Genomic DNA, 27,380 nt, shown 5'->3' with positions numbered 1-27,380 from the left:
AATACAGATACGCACAGAGACAGAGACAGGCAGACAGAGCTGGTCATTCAAATACTTCACTAAACCCTGCGGAACCAACGTATAAATCAATTATTTGCTTGAAGATCTGTCACCATATTATTAGCCCTCCAATAGAAAGGGCCCCCACGTGCGGTTTGCAAAGAGCCCCCCACATGAGGTTTGCAGGGGGGCACCTTTGTCGAAGTACAGCTCATACACATGCTAATGAGGGACTGATGACGCGTTGCTGTGACTTATGTATAATAAAGTAGTTCCATCATGGCTGCTCACTGAACGGGTGTGTCTCAATCATTCCCGGGCTTTCGGCTGCTGTTACATGGTGGCAGCGGTGTTACTCGGCGATTGTTAAATCTGTCGAATTGTATTAAGTCTGCAGTTATCGCTTTGGAGATCATTCTGGGCCATGGCAAAGTTTAATCCACCGGAAAACTTCGACTTTTCAAAGCCTGCTGGATGGCCCTGCTGGAAACGGCATTTCGATCGATACTCCAAATGGACGAAACTGAGCAGAGAAACGGGAGAAGTCCAAGTGAATACCCTTATTTATGCAATGGTCGGGAGGCAGAAGATGTCGTGAGCACCTTTACCTATACACCTGCTGTTGATGGCGACCATCCTGGTGAAAATGAGAATGATTTACAGATGGTGTTGATGATATTTGATGCCTATTTCATTCCCAAGCATAACGTGATTCATGAAAGGGCTGTTTTCCGGTCAATGACAGCAAGCGGATGAGTCTGTGGAAAAATTTGTGCGGCACCTTTACACTGGTGCTGAGTACTGTGGTTTCCATTATAAAAATGAGGAAATCCGGGATCTACTCGTGTGTGGACTGGCTGACCAGAAAGTCACCTCGGAATTACAACTGAAGGCAGATCTCAATCTGGAAATGGCAAATCAGATGGCAAGAAAATGAGAACTCGTTATACATCAGATGGGTCTAAAAGAGGACCACTCAACTGCTGTGGAAGAGGTGAGCAGACAAAAGAAAAAATCACACAAAACGTTTCAACCTTGTCCCATGACCAAGTGTACTCGCTGTGGAGGTTTTTCACATAAGGAAAGTCAGACGTGTCCAGCTGCCAAGGCAAAGTGCTGCAGGTGCATGAAAATGAGGCACTATAGAAAATGTTGTCACATAAGGGCAGCTGAAGTCCTTGCAGAGAATGACATTGGCAGGTTTTCATTTCTTGCCTCCGCTGTCTCTCTATAGTAAGTCTCCCACATACAAAGTGGTCCAGTCCTTTGCAGCAAATGTTATGCCAAGCTGTCCTGTTTGTGTCCTGATGTTCCCAGGTGATGACTGGAATGGCACAATGCTTGAGTCTAAACATAAAGACATCCTTATCGCACCTCTTTTGTCCATCACATGACTGTTTACCAAATTTATGTTAACCATCGAAAGGCGCTCTTGGGAAACTGTGATAGTCCATGCACGTGACGTGTCCTGACCGGCGAACCTTGGCATGCATCTGGAAATACTCAATTCCTTGGATACGACAGCAGTCTAGGATTGAGTAGTGAGGTATTCCATCTCACCATGTGATGTCAAAAATCTTACAAAGGCAGTGCATATGGAATTGATTGAGGCATTTGATATGGCGACGATGGGGTATCCAAGATTTGCATTCATCGAGTCTTGATATTACTTCGTCGGCAATCATTGCTTTTTTATGAAGGATACCTCCAAGGAAGCAGAACTTGTTTCCAACTTTATGTGGCATGTCATCAACAGAAATGAATGGGACAGTGTTCGCACTTTCTGGTCTCAGCTGAGGCATAGCCTCAGTCTTCTTGAGGCTAATCATAAGGCCAAAGCTATGACCAGATTGCGCAAAGCAGTTGACAATAAGTTGCAAATCTTTGTATCATCTGTCTCGCTTCTTCGACCCTCCCTAACAGATCAGGCAATCCTCCACAGGTTCAGACTCGGACATTGGACTCGAAACTCCTATTTACATAGGATCAGAAATATTGGCGCCTTCATTGAGAAAGTTGAGCGCTTTGATTACAACGTGGACAGATGCGATGCATTTATGGCGGTAATTGCAATCGCCGAGGCAAAAAGACCAACCTGTTACTGGTGTTGGTGGGTTGAAGGGGTTGTCAGCAGAACACATCACTCCTAAACCCATTGTGTACCCAGAACACTTCACTCCTAAACCCGTTGTGAACCCAGAACACTTCACTCCTAAATCCGTTGTGAACCCAGAACACTTCACTCCTAAACTCATTGTGAACCCAGAACACTTCACTCCTAAACCCGTTGTGAACCCAGAACACTTCACTCCTAAACCCGTTGTGAACCCAGAACACTTCACTCCTAACCCCGTTGTGAACCCAGAACACTTCACTCCTAACCCCATTGTGAACCCAGAACACTTCACTCCTAAACCCGTTGTGAACCCAGATCACTTCACTCCTAAACCCGTTGTGAACCCAGAACACTTCACTCCTAAACCCGTTGTGAACCCAGAACACTTCACTCCTAATCCCGTTGTGACTGCCTAGCGACACAAATTTTGGATGGTCAGCCAGGTTGAGCATGAGTCTGTGGTTGACTTCATAATACGATTGAAGCAGCTTCTTTCTCCACGTTCGTTTGAAGGATTTCTACATCAAGCCCGAAGAGACAGATTTGTGTCCGGACTTCACCTGAAAATGGTGAGAAGACAAACAAATTTCTTATGAAAAGCAGTTTTATCTTTGGAAGATGCCTGAAGAAATTGTTTGGTGAACGAATTAGCTGGTGAAGCTAACAAGGAGCACATGGTCAGCCAAGCAGCAAGAACCGAGGACGGAGCGATGAACCGACTTCAGCGGGGGAGGAAGACTACGCCAACCGAGCAAGTGGAGAGAGCACCATTTTCCAGATCGTCAGGACATCCGTGCAGAAACTGTGGATCATCGGGACATCCCTGCAGGTGCTGTGGAGATCATTTCCCTGAGAGGTGTCTACGAAACGTTAACTCATTGTAGATACCAATTTACTGAGTGCATCATGAATTTAGTTTCTGCAATTTTGACTTTCATTGGCTGCCATTGCCTATGACGTCATAAGCTTTCGACATCTTCTCCAGAGCTGCTGAACGGCTCAAGGCGAAATTTTATGAGGTAGATCAACTTCCCCGAGGAAAAATGTTTCTGTAATGACTTTATTTATCAATAAGATATGCGATACACATACAATGAGAAGTACTTTGACAGGAATACTGGAATAATAGACTGGAATACTCGGTATGTGTGCTTCTCCAGGATACAACAGGGATAATCTGGATTCTGGTCAGGTGTACCAGATACACTGAGCCGACAAAGCTAAAGACTCTGGAAATCGGTTTTGTAAACTTATTATAATAGAGCAAAAGTATATGATTATGTCATTATGTATGCTTATATGCGACTAAAACGTCTTCTTCTTCTTCTTCTTCTTAAAATAAAATTAACACCCTCTTAATTAACCCTCTTAATTATGTTTAGAATGCTGAGACCCCTCAGACCTTTGACGACCCTTTAAATCCCACAAGACCCTTAAGACTGCCAAGACTCCTGAAGACCCTAAAGACCAAAAAGCCCTGAAGACCCCAAAGACCCAAAACACCCCAAATAATCAAAATACCCTCAAAGGCCCTGAGGATCCAAAAGACCCTGAATACCCAAATGCCCCCAAAGACCCAAAATATCCCAAAGACCCAAAATATCCCGAAGACAAAACACCCTTTATACCCAAAACACCCTAAAGACCCAAAATCCCCCGAAGACCCCAAAAGACTCCGAATACCCAAAACACCCTGAAAACACCCTGAAGACCCCAAAGACCCTTAAATACCCTTTAGACCCTGAACACCCAAAACTCCCCAAAGACCCAAAATACCCTTAAAGGCCCAGAGGATCCAAAAGACCCTGAAGACCCAAAAACACTGAATTGGTCAAAGATGCCGATCCCTCTGAAACGACGTGTGGTGAGCCACGCGGAGCATGCCGAGTCACGCTAGTTTATAAAATTAGCGGCTTAAACAACGGGAGATAAAGTCTCCCGTAATTATTTGCATCAGCCGAACTGAGGCTGTGGAGGCTGTGGAGGCTGTGGAGGCTGTGGAGGCTGTGGAGGCTGTGGAGGCTGTGGAGGCTGTGGAGGCTGTGGAGGCTGTGGAGGCTGTGGAGGCTGTGGAGGCTGTGGAGGCTGTGGAGGAATATCAGCTTCATTGATTAGCCGAGACAAGTGGCTTATATAGAGTCTCGTGGCTCTGAAACGCCATTTAAACTTAAAGAAGAAGAAGGCTTAATCCTCGCTTTTATTTTCGCACTGTAATGTTGTGGTCACACTCAAATTGCTGGCGGCACAAACAATTTTCTTTCGAAGAGGAGAAAGAATGATGTGCGTAAACAGGAAATATTCAACAACGAGGAAGAACTTCCGGGTCATGTTGTCACTCTCGTGCTGTCGCTGAGACAACGGTTCATGTGATCGGATCTGATCTGGCCTCATTTGAAGAGGTTTGTTGGAGGTTCTCATTTTATTATTAATACTGAGAAAGATCTGTAAAACGTTTATTTAAAGATAAAAAAGAAATTATGTTCGTTGATGACGGGAATGAATTTAAGTAAACGAGTTTTTATTCAATGTTTGTTGAGGTATTTGATCATTTAATGAGGTGTTTTTCACTCGTTTTGTTTTCTTCACAACATTGTTTTATATCACGTCATCACTAAACTTCATACAACGATGGTTAAACCTCATTCTTCCTTTTATCTACAAACCAGGCAGAAAGTTTTTGTAATTAACTTGTATATCCGATGTGACCTCCAAATGAGGAGGTGTTATAAAGGTTGTAGATGATCGATGGATGAGGGATCGATGTAGAATTGGTTCGGAAAAAATTGTCGGTCCCATCTGCTACATCCAAAACTAGAGTTGGAGAATCTTCTCTAAAAAGTCGTTTTGACCAGAGATTCTCAACCAGTCGGTCGCGACCTTCAGTGGGCCGGAAGGTGCAACCACGTGGTCCGTGGACATCATACCCACCTGAGTATGTAGGTGATTAGTTTACCTCACGAGTGTTTGTAAAATTTACCTCACGAAATAAAGTTATATTAATGCTGTTGTATTGATTTGTGATTGGAATGATTTTGTTTAAAATGACATCCGTGCCATTCGTGGATTCGGTGTTTGCAGGTTCGCCATTGACCGTATTTGGTTGATTGAAGGTGTTTCCGGCATGGAGAACGTCTCGGGCATCTCGTGTTCACACGAAAAGGCAAGCTGCTGTATTTTACTTTTACTGTGTTTTATTTTAACAAACAAGGACCGTTAACTGAAAATATAACCCGATGATTGTGGCGAAACTTCAGGAGTTTCTAAAAGGAGGTGAAACGCATCGTCAGAAAATACAACCCCGGATATATTAAGTTCTGGTTTACAGTGGCAGGGAATTCAGTCAGAGCGGGCAATCAAGTTCCTGTTACCTTTCACCACCACATACCTGTGTGAGTCAGGGTTTTCACTTGTGACTGGCACAAAATCAAAGACCAGGAATAAACTGAAAGCAACTTTGAATGATACTCTGTTAGTCAGCCTCTCACCTATCCCACCTCGGATTGATCTGATTGGTTCTCCGAAGCAAACCCAGGTATCCCACTGACGTAAGCAGCACTCTGTGTTTAAGGCTTCAACGTCTAAAATAAGGAACCAAATAAAGTTGTTATTATTATTATTATATTTTATTTAATCCATGACTACAGACAGCGACATATAACTGTACGTTTCTGAGATGACAGGATTATGTGTGTTGAACCTGAAAAGTTTAATGTCCAGCAAAGTGGAGACTCCTTCGTGCATGTGTGTGAGACAATTGCAGTGAGGAAAATAAAAACAGGTTTTTATGTAGGTGTGTATTAAACAAGAGGATCAACTCTGACTCTGAATGTGACATGATGCTGATGTCTGTCTAAAGTATGCACATCACATCAATTACATCACATCAATTACATCACATCAATAAATGAGACATCAATTAACACATCACCTTCGAACTAGTTTAGCATCCATGTGCTGCTCAGGTCTTTGAAGACAGAGTTTTTGTCACAAATACATGGAATTAGAGTGGCTGATGCAGCTTACCCCTTTATTTTTGGCTCATCAAGATAACGTACTGGCAAATCATTTATTTGTGGCCATGCTTCACAGCTCAACGGTGAGTGTGGCTGTCTCTTATGTATAGTCGATCTAATTGAAGTGATCAAGCTGGATACGTTTACTGTTTTTCTGGATACTTGATCAAATTGGATGAGATAATAATAATAATAATAATACATTTATTTTATATAGCGCTTTTCAAGAAGCCCAAAGGCGCTTTGACAGAGTACAAAAAACAAGTGCAAAAAGACAAAAATCAATAGGTAAATAATCAAAGCAAAAGGAAGGAGAAGGAGAAGAGATAGTCAGGGGTTAAATGCTGTGGGTTAAATGTTGAATGCAGTGTTGAACAGGTGTGTCTTGAGTGATGTTTTGAATGTGGTGAGTGAGGAGGAGTCTCTGATCAAACTGAGTAAAGAAATAACATGTATAACTTTTCTGTGATTAATATAAGCATTGTATCCTTGGCTGTATGCTGACTTGTGTAAATTTATGAATTCTTTTTCGAAGCCGCAAAATGTCCAGATTGCAGGTTCTTCTCTTTTGGGAAGTATTTTCGTCGGCTTTGGAAAGTTCCTGAATAACATCCTCTGTCTCTGTGAAAAGATTTTCGGATCCAAAAATGTGCACCGGGACAACGTTTCTGGTTTCTGTGGAATCGGGCTCAATGATTTCTGCAGTCTCCAATTTGAGTATGATGGATTATCACCCAAGTCTGATGCGTGATGTATTTTTTAAATACAACATAGAATGTCAAGAAGTAACCTTTATGTTCTGTGATTTTTTTTTAAACCTCTGCCACCGAAGGTGGATGGAGACTATGTTTTCATCCCAGTCAGTTTGTCTGTCTGTTTCTTCGCAAAAATTCTTTTTTTTGACAAGTATGTCTATCACTCCAGTTTGTGTGTTTGTCTCTCTGCACACTTGTACTTTCCTACAGGTCACAATTTTAAACCGATCTTCATGAAACTTCACCAAATGGTAGAGTTGGTGGACCGACAGAATTCTATTTATTTTGAGGTCAAAAGGCCAACAAAGGCCAAAGGTTAATCACTTTGTTCAAATTCTCTAAAATCCTAAATTTTCATCCGATTGACCTGAAATTTTGAATAGGATTTGCATATTAGCGGACCTAATTCAACCGCCAACTATTTTTGACATCATCATCGGCCAAAAGGTCAACATAGGTAAAAGTCAACAACCTTTTCAAATTTATAAAATCTTCAATTTTCATCCGATTCACTTGAAATTTGAAAAGGATTTTCATGTCAGCTTATTGAATTCAACCACCAACTATTTATGAAACCAACATAGGCCAAAAGGTCAACATAGGCGAAAGGTCAACATCTGTTTCGAATTAATAAAATCCTCAATTTTCATCTGATTTGCTTGAAATTTGAATAGGATTTTCATAGCTGACAAACACCCACTAACACCCACGGATTTCGAACAAGTACAAAGGAGGCGCTGTGGAGTACAATTCTACTCTATTTTCTTTTATTTGTTTTTTTTTTTGTATGCAGAGTCACGGCTCATGTAAGAGATCACATTACATGTGAAAACATGCATGGACCCATAAAACATACAATAACTAAAGGGAGGGGGGGGGAGAGGGGAAAGCATACAAGCACAACAACAGTGGAGAACAGGGTAGATCTGTGTAAAGGAGAGTTCCGGGCGGGGGGAGAGGGAAGGGGCACATGGTATAAAGCAAAGGAACACTACGAGGAATTTCAGGAAAGAAGTTGGAGAATGAAAGAGGTGGATTTGGGGTGTTTTAATGAGGGGAGAAAAGATCAAGGTTTTGGATGGGGGAAGATAAGTGATGGTGGTGGACAGCTGTTTTGAAGACCTGGAAGAAGGAATGGGATTGAAGAGAGTGTGGCAGTTTGTTCCAGAGGCGGGAGAAAAGAACAATGAAAGAGTGAAGGTGAGCAGAGAGTCTTGATTTTGGTAATTTCACCAGAAGAGGGTTGCTGGCAGATCTTGCGCATCCCAAATAATTATTTGAGGAACAGAGCACAGACAGAGCATGGGTAGCTCCGCCAGAGAGGAGTCTATAGAAGAAAGAAAGACCACCAACGTGCCTGCAGTGAGGGAGTGAAATGCCATCAGAATTGGCTTCATCACGGGAGATTCCAATGATTCGAAAAGCTTTGGTTTCTACAGCATGAAGTTGAGTTGGGTGTGAAGCAGGAGCATCAGCCCAGAGGGGAGAGCAGTACTCCATCAAGCTGTGGATGAAAGCTTTATATGTGGTGAGAAGCTCAGTTGAAGATGGGACCAAGAAGGACAGGAAAGGAAGGATTTCGAATTTCGGACCAAGAAATGACATTGCACAACACTGGATGCCCAGTCGGTGAATGCCTTTGGAGGGCAGCATGGAAATGTGGTTTTCCCAGGAAACATCATGGCAGAAAGTGAGACCCAAAAGTTTGAGTCTTATTTGATCACATAACTTATTCGAGAGCATTTTTGAGGAAGTAGATGGGAGGGTTTTCCAGATGGTCTTTTCAGATAGACATAGTGAGTGTGTGAGATTTGTCACGATTGAAAGTCATGTTCCACTTGTTTGACGAGTTTGTGATTTTATCCGGTTTGCAGAGAGTGACGAGGCTGCTGCCTGCCAATCTCAAGGTTGAGATGAAGCGGCAGAGGGTGGAGGCATCAGCAAAAAGAAAAAGATTGAGAGGACTTCCCAGAGAGTCGGATAGATCATTAATGAAGACCAGAAAAAGCACAGAACCCAGAACACTATCTCGAGGCACTGCGGCCTAGACAGAAAGGGGAGATGAGAGAATTCTATTCAGGGCCACGCGTTGACTATGACCAGAGAGGAAGTCCGCAAGCCCTGCGTGAAGATTTTCATGGATACCTCAAGAGGAGAGTTCGGTGAGCAGGGCAAAGTTCCCGACCGTATAGAAGGCACGACGACCTTATAGAAGGCACGACGACCTTATAGAAGGCACGACGTATGTCGAGGGAGAGGGCTCTTATTTCCTGTTTAGCACTGAGGACATTCATTTTTGAGACAGCAGAAGCAGCCTGTCCAGATTAGAGTGGCCTGGTCTGAATCCAAAATGATGATCAGAGATCAAGCAATTGGAGAAGAGAAGTTATTTAATATCAGAAGCATAATGGAATTCCATGATCTTGCTGATGATTGGGAGCAGGCTGATTGGTCTGTAGTTGCCAGGGATCTGTTTTCGCATCTTTTTAGTGTAAAGCGGTAATGTTGGCTGATGGCAGATGACGTCGAGCAAAAGAGAGGGTGAAGAGAACAGAGAGTGGGTTTGATAGTGCAAGTGATAGGTTTTTGACACAAGCATTTGAGGGAAACACAAAGTTAAGGCATTCAGCTTTTTGACGTGTATTGTCAGGTGTGTGGCCATTTGAGGTAAGGGAGGGGATGGAAACAAACACCAGAAAAGAAAGATTTGACCAGACACCAACAGGATTTGGAGGAGGCAGACATGTTTGAGAGTTCAGTGTTGAGAGTGGAGAGTTATTATTTCCTGGTTTTCTTGAGGGTAGACACACAGTTGCTCCGAGCTTTGTGAAAGGAAATTTTGAGAATTTTTAACGGCAGTAAATTCCAAGAAAAACTTTGATTAATTTTACAATCTTTATTTTATTTAAATTGAAATAAATACTTGAACACTGTTGAACACAAATCACCTTCTTGCTACTTTCACTAACCTCCAGTTTAGCAGTACTTGAAAATTTTAATTAGGGTGGTGTATAAGGGTGATGTGGAAGACTAACTGACTGGTGTAGGTGACTGCTTCAACAGCACTTAACAAACGGAATTTTTCTTTTTAACAATCTCAACTTCATTATTATATTTAAATTGAAGTACACATTCCATGACGTAACATGTTCTATGAACTCTCAAGATGATTCTCAATCTCATTTCCCTGCAAAAGACTGATGCTAATTTGTACACAGGTGATGTCTATCCTGTAAATATGGAAGGTAGACAACACAACAATGATTCATCTCTCACAGAAGATTCAAAATGTGCTTCTGCAAAGGAAGGTTTCGATATTCACATGACAAACGGAAATGCTTCTTGTTTTGCAACTGGTGAGTGGAAATGCAACAAATTAACATACAATCTTTTGTGTTGAGAAAATATATTTTTCGAAATGTGTTAAATATTTTGCATTTTGATTTTGACAAAAAAATTAATGTTGTGTTCTTTGTTTCTGCAGAACAATCAAGAAGTAATATGGGACAAATAAGGTCCAGTCACAGCTTGACAGTGAGGAAGAAGCCTTTTTTGAAGAAACAATCACAGAATGAAGATTAACTTCCGATAAAATACAAGCCTGGGCCTCGCAAAACCAAGATTAATATTGAATTAAACAAACACAAAAATGTTGCAGAAAGACGAATTCGTCATAAGTGCAATGTGTGCAGAATGGATTTTGCTTCAACGAGTTACATCAAAATACAAATGAGGATCCACACTGGAAAACAGCCCCACTAGTGCTCTATCTGTGATAAAGGTTTCTTGACAAAAAGCAATTTGAATAAACATATGAAGATCCATATAGGAGAACAACCTTACAAATGCTCAATATGTGATAAAGGTGTCTCTCAAAAAGGCAGTTTGAAATTACATATGATGATCCATACAGGAGAGCAACCTTACAAATGCTCAATATGTGAAAAATGTTTCTCTCGAAAAAGCAATTTAAAATCACATATGAGGATCCATACAGGAGAGCGACCTCAAAAATGCTCGATATGTGACAAAGGTTTCTCTCATAACAGCAGTTTGAAATCACATATGAAGATCCATACTGGCGAATGACTTCACAAATGCTCGATATGTGATGAAGGTTTCTCTCGAAAAGGCGATTTGAAATCACATATTAGGATCCATACAGGAGAGCGTCCTTACAAATGCTCGATATGTGATAAAGGTTTCTCTCAAAACAGCAATTTGAAATTACATATGAGGATCCATACAGGAGAGCGACCTCAAAAATGCTTAATATGTGATAAAGGTTTCTCTCATCACAGCAGTTTGAAATCGCATATGATGATCGATACAGGAGAGCGACCTCACAAATGTTCGATATGTGATAAAGGTTTCTCTTGAAAGGGCGATTTGAAATTACATATGAGGATCCATACAGGAGAGCGACCTCAGAAATGCTCGATATGTGATAAAGCTTTCCGTTATAAAGTCAGTTTGAAAACGCATATGAACATCCATGCAGGAAATCTGAAATACCAGCATATGACAAATGAGGTTAAGAGGATTTTGAAATTGAAAAAACCTGAAATTGTACCAGTGATTAATCAGAGTAACAGCGATTCAGGATGATCAGGAAAACCCAAACTGGGTACTTAAAAAGCATTCCGTGAAATATCACGAAAAACAAGCTGCAGATGGAGGCTGTCAGAGGTTCAGTGAGGATTCTAAAAAGAGCCCTTGGAACAAAGTTCTGAGAATGAAGTTGCATAAACTGGTTCATGAATAATAATCCCTTACTGAAAAAGGAGGTGGAGATTTTGAGTTCTGGGAGAACTTCCTCCCACCACCAAATACTCGCCTATGGAGTTAACAACCAATGAGAGCATCCTTACAAATGTTCTATTTGTGACAAGGATTTTATTTCTAAACGGAGCTTGAACTTCCACAGTGCAACCCTCGCTGGAGTGCTCGGATAAAAAGTGCTCCGACTGTGCGAAAACTTTTGCCGATAAAGGTTTTTTTTTATTCACATGGCATTACCCAGACTGGGTTGTACGTTCCCCCTTGCAAGCGATCCTCGGCAGTGGGCAAGTTATTCAGTGAACCAGTAAGGAGAAAGCTATCGTGAAAGTGTACAGCCCTATGGGCATCTTGTCAGCACAACTTCTCAGAGTACCATCTGTAACCCCTGACAACCAACTGGCACCTTGAACCCCATGATCCCATGCGGCTGGCTGTCACCAAAATGTACACAACAATGACTGCAAACTCATGTCAGAAGACCAAGTTTAAAGAAAATGACAGTTTAAAAAATATATTAAATTTCCTCATTTGGTTCTCCATCGTCTCATAACAGAGAATTGTTGAAAAATCGATGCCAAAAACTCAAATTGTTACAGAACTTAATCTCTCAATCTGATTTTGGATCTCATCGTGCTTCTTTCAGGGTCTTCCTTAGGTTGCCAATTTGTAATTCTTGTCTCTGTTCTTGCCATGTATCCAGCCAAGTTCCATTTGAGTTTTTTGATTGTGACCAGTGTTTAGGAATTTTGCTTTCTACCTGATTTATTTATTTTTCTTTTCCATTTTTGGTAATGCTCAGATGGCATCTTTCGATGGCCAGGTAGAACATCTTTCCATGGCAGAACACCCTTGTTGTAAAAAATTTCATCAGAAGAATACCCCTGCCTATGTTTTTCATGAAGCTTGAATTTGTGATGGGTTTCACAATAAACAGAGGTCCTCAAAGCACAAATTCACTGTCTGTGTTATTGTGAATATGTATATGAAATTGTGAATATGAATATGTAATGGCACATTATGATCAATTATATCAGTCTTTGGTGAGTTTGGCTTTGTCCATATCCCCATAAGTAATCCTGATCAAACCGAGAGTTGTTCACCAAAACAGTTGAAAGCCTTGCATAGCATTTACCATCATGGCATGACCACTTCATGCCATCACTGATTGCTGCCAAACATCTCACTTACACAGTTCCCAATTTTGAAGGCCGCACAGCTGGTTGCCACCACAATTTTCTCAGCATCATTTGTAATGAATTGTTAATGGAGGAAATACCTTTAAACACAGACTTCCAAAGAAGAGAAATGGAGAACGAACCCTCGTCTCCCTCCCACTTCCCCAAAAAGGTTGAGATTAAATTCGATGTGGCCACTGGCCAGATCAAGCAGTAAGAATTATTCCAAATACTAAAAAAAAAAAAATCCAGAAACAGATCCTTGCAAGTGCAGACCAATCAGCCTGTTCCCAATCATCAGCAAGGTCATGGAATCCATCATCGCTTCTGACATTAAATCCATCCTCTTCTCCAATGGTTTAATCTGAGATCATCAATATGGATTCAGACAATGCCATTGTACTCTGGACATGCTGCATCAGGTGTCTCAACAATGGACGGATGTCCTCAATGCCAGACAGGAAATCAGAGCCGTTTCCCTGGACATATCTTGTGCCTTCGATACGGTCTGGTACCCCACTCTGACCACCAAGCTCTCCTCTTATAGTGTCCATGAAAATCTCCACGCATGGCTCACGGATTTTCTCCTGTCGAATTCATCGTGTGGCTCGAAATGGAATTCTCTCATCTCCTCCTCCTGAGCAGGCTGGAGTTCCTCAAGGCAGTGTTCTTGACCCTGTGCTTTTTCTAATCTTGATCAGTGATCTTTCTGACTCTCTTTTTTGCTGTTTGATGGTTCAGATCTTTTTGCTGATGAATCCATCCTCTGCTGTTCCATCTCTCATCCCTCAGATCGACAGTTCCGGGCAAAAAGCAGTCTCTTAACGCTTTGCATACTTGGATGAAATCACAAGCTGGTCAAAGACATGGAACATGTCTTTCAATCCTGATAAATATCACACTCTCACCTTGTCTCTCTGAAACGACCGTCTGAAAAACCCTCACATCTAGTTTCTCAACAACACTCTTTGAAGAAGTCATTCAAGCTTTTTGGTCTCACTATCTGCCATGATCTTTCCTGGGAATGCCAAATGTCCAAGCTGGCCTCCAAAGGCATTCGTCAACTGGGCATCCTCCATCCTGCTAAGTCCTTCCTTGGTACTGCTGAGCTGTTCACCCCCTCCAAAGCTTTCATCTGCTGTTTCAGGTAGTACTCCTCTCCCCTCTGGGCTGGTGCTCGTGCCTCACACTTGGTGTGGCTTCACGCTGGAGATACCAAGGCTTTTATGATTGTTGGTATCTTCCACGATGAAGCTGATTATGAGAGCTTTTCACTCTCTCACCACAGGCAGGGAGGCAGTCATTCTGTCTTCTATTGATTCCTCTCTGGTCTTACACTCTGTGCTCTGTCTCCCAAATATTCCCGCAGGATGCATAAGGTCTGCCAGCAACCTTCTTCTGTTGAAACTACCACAATCAAACCTCTGCTCACCTTCACTCTTTCATTCCTCTTTTTCCGCATCTGCAACAAACTCCCATGCTCTCTTCAATGCCACTCCTCCCTCCCTCTCTCTATCCCCCTGTCTCCCGACCCCCTCATATGTTCGACGTGTTAGCTCTCGTCGGAGCCGAGACGAAATATACCAAAAAAAACCCCCAGATTTAACTGTCTTCTTTTCTGACCAGCACTGTTCTTGGTCAGTTTCTCACATTGTGGGTGTTTTCACTGCAAATGGATGAGAACGAACATAAAGGATGTTTGTTGTTTTCGCAGGAAGAATTTGAGTCTGGCGACGGCCTGAACACATGGAAACTGGTCCCTCCTCTCGATTGTGCACAGTCTGGGTGACTGCATATATTTGTGATCGGCTCAGTTCCACAAACAAAGAAATGAATGACCGGTGGTACGACTATATCGTCAGTCTTGACCTTGTTCTAAACCATCAATTCTGAAATTACTTTGAAGCCAATTATTGTGTCACCGGTCCTTTACTGACCAAAACAAGGACTAAAATGGACTCTTCTCTCCCACCGTTTTAAAGCTTAAACTCTGCTTCAAACCTTCCTTCAAATGGAATGGGGCTTCTATTTTCAGGCTTTATCACAATCCATCCTGTAGTATTTCTTCCACTGGTCTTACAACGGTGTCTGGCAAGGTATCTTGTAGCCAGTCTCTGCTTGCTTTGCTTATTTAGGAACCAGTATCCCAAAGGGCCTGAACCTCAATGCTAGTCAGTGTTCAGTGGGTTATGAGTTAGCTGTAATCGTACACTGACGAACATCGACATTATTTAATCCAAACAATGGACGAGTTGGTTAAATCATGCATCAGTTCAACATTAAAGTGAATAATCGTAGAAATAAAAACGGGACTGTGGGTCCAGAAGCTTCCTGGATCAGGAGCAACAGTCACTCAAACACCACAGACCTCCTCAGACCTTGATTTTTTTTATGTCGTGGACAAAGTTTGGTGCATCACATTTCATGAAGGTTGGAGTCAAGTTTCATCGAAATTGTGTGTGCAGTTTCGGAAAAGAAAGTATATAACTATTTTGTGTCAGTGCAAACCTCCCCCAGGAGCCGCCCCCAATGAGCGCAGATTTTGATCAATACACCTTGATTAGGTATCAGGTATGCAGCTTGTGGTCAGGTTGGTCAAAATCGGGTGTTTGGTTCAATAAATAATGATTGAAGTGTTTGTGGACTCACTCACTGACTCACTCACATACACACTCACTAACTGACTGACGATTCACACTCACATACATACTCACTGACTGACTGACGATTCACACTCACATACACACTCACTAACTGACTGACGATTCACACTCACATACATACTCACTGACTGACTGACGATTCACACTCACATACACACTCACTAACTGACTGACGATTCACACTCACATACATACTCACTAACTGACTGACGATTCACACTCACATACACACTCACTAACTGACTGACGATTCACACTCACATACATACTCACTGACTGACACAGACTCACTCACTTAATGACACATTCATTCACTCATTGACTCACTCTCTGACTGACTCAATGACACACTCACTCCCTGACATTGCAGTGGCGAATTAACGCACGGGCACACAGGGCACGTGCCCAGGGCCCCCAAATTCTATGACGTCATGCAACCAATGCAGCCCGAGATCACGAGAGATCACCGATTGTGGTTCATAATCTTTCGAGATAAGACCGAGGGTGGGTCTCACTTTGCTGACAAAACAATCACCTTGTGAGTGGTGATAAACACAGCACAAAGGGAGTGCTCCATCTCGAGGAAAGAAAGCACTGTCACGTGATGAATCGAAGAAAAAACGTTTTCCTGATGTTTACCTGGACAGGACTATCACAAAATTAGGGGATGAGGTTAGTATAAGTAGAAAAAGCAAGTAAAGTAAAATAATAACTTCCTTTAATGTAAACGAATGCAACAATAACCACAATATAAATTGTATTATTTCTAATGTTAATACATATCGATATTGTTTATCAAATCAACACGATAATATATTGCACGATCACAAAACACCCCTCATTAGTAAATGGACCAACCCATGATCATGGCGGAACGTTGCGGTTTTAAACATCAGAACACCTGTCCCAAGGTGAAACAAAACGACTCCAGCGATGTTGAAAAGCGAAACACAGCTCAACTCGAACTGCATTCGGAGGAGCGCATACCTGCACCAGGTGAACACTTTGTTTTGTTAGGTCGGGCACTGAAAGGTCGGATCTGGATTCGACTTGAACCAAAATCTCGTCGCTTGTTCTTGTCGCTGAGCAACTCGTACACCAAATTTCGTCCGAATCTGTCCACAACTTTTGGAGATATTCTGCTCACAAACAGACAGACAAACAGGGGTGAAAAACATAACTTGCATCCACCTTCGGTTGCGTAGGTAACAAAAGGTGAAAATGGTTGAACATCACCGTAAATATAATTTGTTCATTACACAAGCGGCAGAATCACAAAAGGGTCTTCGGTCTGGCTAATTTGTGTGTTCAGTTACCAAGCAGCTTGCTATCGCTTGCCAAGCCAGCCGTTCCGTACCAACGGTTTTGATGAAGTTCTTCCTTGTGTGCTTAAGCCACTTGGCGATCACTCCACAATAAACCTTTTGTTCTTCCATGAGCCTCGTCGATGTAAACAAAAACAAATAAAACAAGACACAGTCTAACAGCGGCGTATCCGGACTTGTTTGATACTTTAGTTGAAGAAGGTAGTATGACCTGGGTGAAGATACCAGTTAGTAAATAATTTAAGTTTTCAATTATTTTGAAGTACTCCAAGTCTCTAAGTTGTCTGTCACCATGGAACGAAGAGATTGCATTGAGACCCTGGTTTATTCTATATGTTGGTGAGTTCGTCAACACCGGAGTGTAAGTTCTGCCACCAACCTCCTTGAGAGAGGACCCAGTGAGTTGGTACTCATTTTGCCCACCTCGGAAGGATGGCAGGTGAGTCAACCCCACCTGTTGTTAATTCAATGGCTAATCGGGATTCAAACTCAGGACCCGAGGATCCCAAGATCTCCACCAAAACTGTCAAACCAACACCAGGTTTAGGGTGGATGGAGACAGTCATAAGAAATGCATCAATGTTTGAGATCCCTCAATCAAAGTTTTAATGACTAGGGCATGCCCGTACTATATATATATCTAAAATTATATCCCCCCCCCTCTCGATTTACATGAAATGGTTTGGTCCATTCGCAAAGCCAAAGCGAACGGCTTGCGAGTACGGTGACAATCCCCCCCCTCTATTTACATGAAATGGTTTGGTCCAAAGCGAACGGCTTGCGAGTACGGTGACAATCCCCCCCCCCCTCTATTTACATGAAATGGTTTGGTCCAAAGCGAACGGCTTGCGAGTACGGTGACAATCCCCCCCCCCCCCTCTATTTACATGAAATGGTTTGGTCCAAAGCAAACGGCTTGCGGAGTTTGGTAAAGAAATCGCCATCGCGTGCACAAACGCGCAGGAAAGCGAAAGAATCGCAAATTAGTTTTAATTAGTTTTAAAACATAGTTTAACGCCAACATAGCGGCAACATAGTTTGCCAACATGAAATAAATGAATACGCTCTCAAATGTGCCGTCCGAGGCAGAGTCTGTTCGCCACGTTCGGCACACGTGATAACTCGCTGCTCTCTGATTGGTTGAATCGTTTTTTGGACATAGCTCGGTAACTACTTCTGCGATTAATATGAAACCTTGAAAAGGCACATCCTCGGGTCCCCAGCAATATACCTGGCAAGTTTCAAGTATATCGGACCCGTGGTTGTCGAGAAACAGCGGTCACAGACAAACATACAAACATACAAACATACAAACATACAAACATACATACACACAGAGATTACTGGAATTATAGATAGATACTGACCTTTAATGATATTTAAATGATACAATTAAACTGACGTGGCTCGGGCGTCTCACCACACGTGGGTTCAGAGGAATCGGTCAAAATGACATCACATAATTATATTTGCTGTTACTGGTTGTTAAATATAACTTCATTATATGATATATTTTAATTTTATTTTTACTGCAACTGGTAATGTTGTAGCGGCTGCCGCTGGGGTTACACAATCGCCTTGCACCTATCAAGGACGCGGAGCGATCACCTTGCCAGGCCTCGGTCGGGATGCCCGGGCAGGCTCGCCCTCAACTTGCCAGGCCGCAGCCGGGACGCGGGGCCACGCCCCCTGGCACGAGGCCTGGGCAAACCCCCTGGCGGAATAGATATATATTGCTGACCGTAAAACGTTTTTCCCAGAGTGCCTGAGTGTTTGATTCGATTAAAGCAGCTCAGATGAATTCAAGCTTTTTGTCGCGTCCATTCTTCCGATCGACGTGGGAGCCACAGCTCCTTCATTGGTGACCTATCGACATGGACACGGCAGTCGCCCTTAAACTGCCTACCTTCTGGGAGGCTCACGCGGCGGTTTGGTTCGCACAGGCGGAGTCCCTGTTCGCCCTGCGAGGCATCACGGCCGACGAGACCCGTTTCCACCACGTGGTCGCTGCGCTCGGGTCGGCTACCGCGGCCCGTGCCGTGAGCCTCCTCGAGAGCCCGCCAGCCACTGACAAATACGGCGCGATTAAGAAGCTTCTCCTCGATGCTTTCGCCCTCCCATCGGCGGAACGCGCGCGGCGCCTGCTCGATTTGCCTGAGCTCGGCGACACGCGCCCTTCCGAGCGAATGGACTACATGCTTTCACTGCTCGGCGAGCACTCTCCGGCATTCCTGTTCCGGGAGCTGTTCCTCCGTCAGCTGCCTAACCCGGTACGCCTCGCCCTGGCAAGCACGACGATCACAGATCCCCGGGCCCTTGCCAGAGAAGCCGACAAGATCTCCGCAGCGGGACAGCGCATCGCAGCGGCGACATGGGACCCGCCGCCGTCCGATGCCCCATCCATGGCGCCCGAGCACCCGGCGCGGTCGACGGCCGAACTGCCGACGCAATTGTCGGCCGCTATACCGAGCCGACCACCACGACCGAGGCCTCCACCTCACCAAGCGTGGTGTTACTATCATGCCAGGTTCGGACAGAAGGCCCGGACATGCCGACCCCCGTGCACCTTCGGCGGGCCGGGAAACGGCCGGGCCGGCGTTCATTCCCTGCCATGAGCGCCGGCCACACGGGCAAATTACTGTTCATCACGGATAAAGCGTCCGGACGGCGCTTCCTGTGCGACACCGGCGCCCAACTGAGCGTCATACCCGCCTCTGACCAGGACAGGCAATCCGCGGTTTGCGGCCCCTCCTTGGTTGCGGCCAACGGATCGACTATCCGCACCTTCGGCCCGCGCAACGTCACCCTCTGCTTCGGCGGCCAACGCTTTGCTTGGACGTTTATAACCGCCAACGTGCCCATGGCTCTGCTAGGCGCCGACTTCCTCTGCGCACACGGACTGCTGGTGGACGTCCAACGGCGTCGTTTAATCAACGCTGAAACCTTCAGCTCCCTGGTATGCACATTGAGCAGCTCCGCGCCGACCGAGCTGGCATGCACCGTCCCGGCGGCGGACGAGTTTGCTCGCCTGCTCGCGGAGTTCCCGGCCCTCACGCGGCCGACGTTTTCGGCCGTCGCAGTACGGCATGGGATCGAGCACCACATACCAACTACGGGCCCGCCAGTCTACGCCAGGGCCCGCCGCCTCGATCCAGCCAAGCTCGCCGTAGCGAAGGCCGAATTCGACGCGTTGGTGCACCTCGGCATCGTGCGGCGCTCCGATAGCGCGTGGGCCTCGCCACTGCACATCGTGCCAAAGCCGGGGGGTGGATGGCGCCCATGTGGCGACTACCGCCGTCTAAATGACGCTACCACCCCCGACAGGTACCCGATCCCGCATATCCAAGACTTCTCCGCCCGTCTGGCGGGACGGGTCATTTTTTCGAAAATTGATCTCATACGGGGATATCACCAGGTACCTGTCAGGGCGGCCGACGTCCCTAAAACGGCAGTCATCACGCCGTTCGGCTTATTCGAATTCTTGCGGATGCCGTTTGGTCTCAAGAACGCGGCTCAGGCGTTCCAGCGCTTGATGGACGGCGTGCTGCGTGACCTGCCGTTCCTTTTCGTTTACCTGGACGACATCCTCGTCGCCAGCACGTCCCGGGCCGAGCACCTCCTCCACCTCCGAACACTGTTCGGGCGCCTCAGCGTGCACGGCCTCATCGTCAACCCGGCCAAATGCCACTTCGGCACGACGGCCGTTGATTTTTTGGGCCACCACATCACCAAGAACGGGGCTGTGCCGCTGCCGACCAAGGTCGAGGCCATCACCTCGTTCCCGCGTCCCCGCACCATAAAGGCCCTGCAGGAATTCCTGGGAATGGTGAATTTTTATCACCGCTTCGTGCCCCGCGCTGCTCAACTCATGCGGCCCCTCTACGAAGCCCTCTGGGGCAAGCCGGCCAAGCACGACATCGCCTGGTCCGCAGCAATGGATGCGGCCTTCCAAAGCTCAAAGCGGGCCCTCGCCGACGCAACACTGCTCGCTCACCCGGTGCTCAACGCTCCCATCGCCCTCACCACGGATGCCTCCGACTACGCGGTGGGCGCCGTACATGAGCAATGGGTGAACGGGGTTTGGCAGCCACTCGCTTTTTTCAGCCGGCAGCTCCGGCCGAACGAGCTCAAATACAGCACGTTTGACCGGGAGCTCCTCGGTCTACACCTGGCCGTCCGCCATTTCCGCCACCTCCTGGAGGGCCGCCCTTTCATGGCGTTCGTCGACCACAAGCCGTTGGTTTATGCCATGGCCAAGGTCACGGAGCCATGGTCGGCCTGCCAACAGGGCCACCTCTCCGCCGTGTCGGAGTTTACCACGGACATCCGGCACGTCGCCGGCAAAAACAACGCCGTGGCCGACTGTCTTTCCCGGGCCAGCGCGAACGCGGTCCACCTGGGCGTGGATTTTGCGCTTATGGCGGCGGACCAAACCACCGACACCACGGTGCAAGCCCTCCGGGCGGCGGACACGGGCCTCCGCCTGGCCGACATCCCCTGCGCGGACACTGTCCTGCTCTGCGACGTCTCCCAAGGCCGGCCTCGCCCCATCGTGCCCGTCACCTGGCAACGCCGCATCTTCGCCTCCCTCCACGGCCTTTCCCACCCGGGCCGGAAAGCTTCCCAGAAGCTGGTGTCGGCGCGTTTCGTCTGGCACGGCCTTCGTCGGGACGTCCGCGATTGGACCAGCGCCTGCACGGCCTGCCAACGGGCCAAGGTCCACCGACACACCCAGGCCCCGCTGGCACCTTTCACCGTGCCCGAACGACGTTTCGACCACGTCAACGTGGATCTGGTGGGCCCCGTTCCCCCGTCACGGGGGTTCACACACCTGCTCACCATGGTGGACAGGACCACCAGGTGGCCGGAGGCCGTTCCCCTCGTCTCCACCACCACCGCCGACGTGGCGCAGGCTTTCATCGCCACCTGGGTCGCCCGCTTCGGCGCACCGGCGGACGTCTCGTCAGACCGCGGACCACAGTTCACCTCCGAGCTGTGGGGCGCGGTCGCCCGCAACCTGGGGGTCAAGCTCCACCGTACTACGGCCTACCACCCCCAAGCAAACGGGTTGTGCGAGCGATTCCACCGCTCCATGAAGGCCGCGCTCATGGCCGGCCTTCAAGACGGCGGTTGGGCCGACCGGCTGCAGTGGGTCCTTTTGGGCCTTCGCACGGCCCCCAAGGAGGACCTCCAGGCATCCACCGCCGAGCTGGTCTATGGCCAGGTGCTACGCGTCCCGGGCGAATTCGTGCCCGACGCTACCAGTCCCTGGTCCGCAGCTCGCCAGCGCTCGGACCTCCAGGAGGCCGCCCGACGGTTTGCCCCCGTGCCGACATCCCACCACGGTGACCCCCAGTCCTACGTCCCCCCAGCACTCCGCACGGCGGAGTATGTTTTTGTGCGTCACGACGCACATCGGTGGCCACTCCAGCCGCCGTACGACGGGCCCTTCCGGGTGCTGCGACGGGACGACAAGTCGTTCGTCATCGACATCGGCGGCAGGTCGGACCGGATTGCAGTGGACCGCCTCAAGCCGGCGCACGTGGACGTCGACCACCCACCACGGGTGGCCCTCCCGCCGCGGCGAGGCCGCCCCCCGTCCACGGTGCCCCCCACTCGACCGCCCACCACCTCACCGGACCCCCTCCCACGACCCGCCAGGGGTCGCTTCGGCCGGGTCATCAGGACCCCCCTCAAGTTGACCCTGCCGGTGCAAGTCGATTCTGGGGGGACGTGTGTAGCGGCTGCCGCTGGGGTTACACAATCGCCTTGCACCTATCAAGGACGCGGAGCGATCACCTTGCCAGGCCTCGGTCGGGACGCCCGGGCAGGCTCGCCCTCAACTTGCCAGGCCGCAGCCGGGACGCGGGGCCACGCCCCCTGGCGCGAGGCCTGGGCAAACCCCCTGGCGGAATAGATATATATTGCTGACCGTAAAACGTTTTTCCCAGAGTGCCTGAGTGTTTGATTCGATTAAAGCAGCTCAGATGAATTCAAGCTTTTTGTCGCGTCCATTCTTCCGATCGACGTGGGAGCCACAGCTCCTTCAATGTAAAATTTTATCAACCGGTATCTTGATTTACTTCTGACGCACTTCCGGTCATACAGCGCAGTGTTCTTGGCGAGGACCGCATCACAACTCACAAGTTTGTGTACATACGTATTCAGGAAATAGTGCTGTATATTTCCCCTGATTTGTATCGATATACTTTAATTTGAACACTTTGTTACCACAGGAAGTGATTGTCAAGCCCAGCGTATTGCATTGGAATACCTTGTAATGTACGTGTGTGATTATTTAGACCATGTTCGAAAGTAGGACTAACGGCTTTTATTCATCCGCCAAACGTCTTTGAATGGAAGAGAAGCCACTTCATCTCAGCATGGCAACTCGTCTTTAGAGCCCAGAATAAAGAGGTAACAAGGTATTCCTTCATTATAATTCAGTGTATAAACATGTCGGAAATCTCTGCATCAAAACATAATGTGGTTTCAAGGGTTTTTTATATCGAGCTTTCGTATTATTTAGTTTCTGTTCTCTCTTCAGCCTCATGTTTCTGGGCCCAAACCACGTGGTTTTGAGTTCATGTGTCTTGCCCTTTGTCTCTGTCAATTGGAAAGTTGAACTATCGAGGTGTATATCAGATGCTGTGACATTGTTCTAACTATTGGTATTTTGTTTGATAGTTTATATGATGTCAGTAGGAGTTCGCTGTCTGACGAATTACCCAAATGTAAGTGAATTTACCCAAATGGAAGTATAATGTACCCAAATGTAAGTCGTACTACGCAAAGGAAGGTTATTTTATGCAGTAAAACGTTAATGTGTGCACAGTCAGCCCCATAGGGCAATGTGTATGGCCCATTGCATAAATAGTAGGGTGAACCTTTGATCAAATATTTATACTTCATTAATGTCGAGGATCAACCTTAGTGGGTAAACTTACCGCCACCTTGGTCGCTTCAGCACGGATTCATTAACCCTGCAGATGTACACCGAGTTATGTCTCCCTGGCCTAAAATGGCTGCCACCGATCGGGCCGGTAAAATTTGTAAAATTCTGTTCGCATTCGTTTTCTTGGACTTCAAGAAGCACACCGTAACGTTTTACTGCATAAAATAACCTTCCTTTACGTAGTACGACTTACATCTGGGTACATTGTGCTTTCATTTTTGTAAATTCACTTACATTTAGGTACATTTGGGTAAATCGTCGGACCCGGAGTTCGTAACCTCCTTGCGGTGTGCGAGCGTTTTTGTGAGAAGAATAAAGTTCAACAATACACCCATATTGAGATCATTGCTCGTGATTGTGCTGAGACATCGACAGGATCTTTGAGGGTCGACAACTCCACTGTCCGCAAAGTTTCACTTCATTTCATCAATTTCCATGGACGGATCCACACCATAGATTCCTCGGGCTCTCCCTCATCTACCTCGGAATTCGACACGAAACCCGATCCTCGCCAAAGTGTGTGTGACCCTCTCAACACCTCGTCCCGACGCTCTCAACACCTCGTCCCGACGCTCTCAACACCTCGTCACGACTCTCTCAACACCCCGTCTCGACTCTCTCAACACCTCGTCCTGACCGTCTCAACACCTAATCCCCATCCTCTCAACACCTCGTCCCGACCCTCTCAACACCTCATCCCGACCCTCTCAACACCTCGTCCCGATCCTCTCAACACCACGTCTTGACCCTCTCAACACCTTGTCCCCATCCTCTCAACACCTCGTCCCGATCCTCTCAACACCTCGTCACGACCCTCTGAACACCTCGTCCCGACCCTCTGAACACCTCGTCCCGACCCTCTCAACACCTTGTCCCCACCCTCAACACCTCGTCCTGACCCGTTCAACACCTCGTCCCGACTCGCTCAACACCTCATCCCGACCCGCTCAACACCTCGTCCCGACCCGCTCAACACCTCATCCCGACCATCTCAACACCTCATCCATACCCTCTCAACACCTCATCCATACCCTCTCGACACCTCGTCCGTAGCCTCTCGACACCTCGTCCATACCCTCTCAACACCTCGTCCATACCCTCTCAACACCTCGTCCATACCCTCTCAACACCTCGTCCATACCCTCTCAACACCTCGTCCATACCCTCTCAACACCTCGTCCATACCCTCTCAACACCTCGTCCATACCCTCTCAACACCTCGTCCATACCCTCTCAACACCTCATCCATACCCTCTCGACACCTCGTCCGTAGCCTCTCAACACCTCATCCATACCCTCTCAACACCTCATCCATACCCTCTCGACACCTCGTCCATAGCCTCTCAACACCTCGTCCATACCCTCTCAACACCTCATCCATACTCTCTCAACACCTCGTCCATACACTCAACACCTCGTCCATAACCTCTCAACACCTCATCCATACCTTCTCAATACCTCATTCATACCCTCTCAACCCCTCATCCCCACCCTCAACACCTCGTCCCCACCCTCTCAACAACTCGTCCCCACTCTCTCAACACCTCGTCCCGACCTGCTCAACACCTCGTCCCGACCTGCTCAACACCTCGTCCCGACCTGCTCAACACCTTGTCCCGACCCGCTCAACACCTTGTCCCGACCCGCTCAACACCTTGTCCCGAACCGCTCAACACCTCTTCCCGACCTGCTCAACACCTCGTCCCGACCCGCTCAACACCTCGTCTCCACCCTCTCAAGACCTTGTCCCGACCATCTCAACACCTCGTCCATACCCTCTCAACACCTTGTCCATACCCTCTCAACACCTCGTCCATACCCTCTCAACACCTCGTCCATACCCTCTCAACACCTCATCCATACCCTCTCAACACCTCGTCCATACCCTCTCAACACCTCGTCCATACCCTCTCAACACCTCGTCCATACCCTCTCAACACCTCGTCCATACTCTCTCAACACCTCGTCCATAACCTCTCAACACCTCGTCCATACCCTCTCAACACCTCGTCCATACCCTCTCAACACCTCGTCCATACCCTCTCAACACCTCGTCCATACCCTCTCAACACCTCGTCCCCACCCTCTCAACCCCTCGTCCCGAACCGCTCAACACCTCGTCCCGACCCGCTCAACACCTCGTCACGACCCGCTCAACACCTCGTCCCGACCCTCTCAACACCTCGTCCCCACCCTCTCAACACCTCGTCCCCACCCTCAACACCTCATCCCGACCCGCTCAACACCTCATCACGACCCGCTCAACACCTCCTCCCGACCTTCTCAACACCCTGTCCCGACCCTCTCAACACCCTGTCCCGACCCTCTCAACACCCTGTCCCGACCCCCTCACCCGACCCCCTGAACACCCTGTCCCGACCCCCTGAACACCCTGTCCCGACCCCCTGAACACCCTGTCCCGAACCCCTGAACACCCTGTCCCGACCCCCTGAACACGCTGTCCCGACCCCCTGAACATGCTGTCCTGACCCTCTCAACACCCTGTCCCGACCCTCTCAACACTCTGTCCCAACCCTCTCAACACCTCGACCCTTTCATCACCTAGTCCCGCTGAGCGCCGATTTGCATTCAATTCATAGATCGCCAGATCTCAACTTTTTAGTGCCCAAAATGTCACCGAATTCATCCCCGCTCGGGTAGTTTGGTTGCATCATCACCGCTCGGTTAGTTTGGTTGCATCATCACCACTCGGGTAGTTTGGTTGCATCATCACCGCTCGGGTAGTTTGGTTGCATCATCACCGCTCGGGTAGTTTGGTTGCATCATCACTGCTCGGGTAGTTTGGTTGCATCATCACCGCTCGGATAGTTTGGTTGCATCATCACCCTTGGGATGGGAGTTCTGATTTTAAAAACCGCAATGTTCCACCGAACTCACAGGTTATTCATTTACGAATGAACCTTCTTTTGTCATTGTACAATATATTATAATGTGCATTTGATAAACAATATCCTAATAAATAAATAAATTCCCGGTGTGTACCCTGGTTAGAATAGGTACACCGTATCCCTGCGTGTCGTAAGAGGCGACTAAGAGGGTTGGCGTCAGGAAGGGCATCCGGCCATAAAAACATTGCCTCAAAAAGAGAACCATGACAATTACAACGACATATGGGCAAGGTACAGCCTGAAGTGGAGATCGGTTTCTGAGGTTTGGGACATGGAATGCAGGGACAATGAGAGGGGAGATCAGGAGAAGTGGTGGGAGTATTGATCAGAAGAAGAGTGGACATATTTTGTGTGCAAGAGACGAGATGGAAGGGAAGTGGTGTGAGAATGGTGAAGGGTAGGCAGGGACAGAAATACAAGTTTGTGGGGCAACGGTGCCCGGAGGGCGTGAATGGTGTTGGTGTCCTGTTTTCTGAGGAGTTTATAGACAGTGTGGTGAGTGTGACTAGAGTGAGTGAAAGGTTGATGTTGGTGAAAATGATGATTGGAAAGCTCTTGGTGAACATCATCTCGGGATATGCTCTGCAGGTTGGTCGGAGCGATGAAGAGAAGGACAAGTTCTGGTGTGCGATAGAGAAGCTGATGGAAAACGTGAAATATGAGGAAGTTGTTGTGGTAGGAGAAGAC

The sequence above is a fragment of the Myxine glutinosa genome, chromosome 1, assembly GCF_964187855.1.
Source record: "Myxine glutinosa chromosome 1, kmMyxGlut1.1, whole genome shotgun sequence".
In the NCBI taxonomy this organism is placed as follows: Eukaryota; Metazoa; Chordata; class Myxini; order Myxiniformes; family Myxinidae; genus Myxine; species Myxine glutinosa.
The sequence above is the reverse complement of the archived record's forward strand: the minus strand, read 5'-3'. Positions refer to the sequence as shown.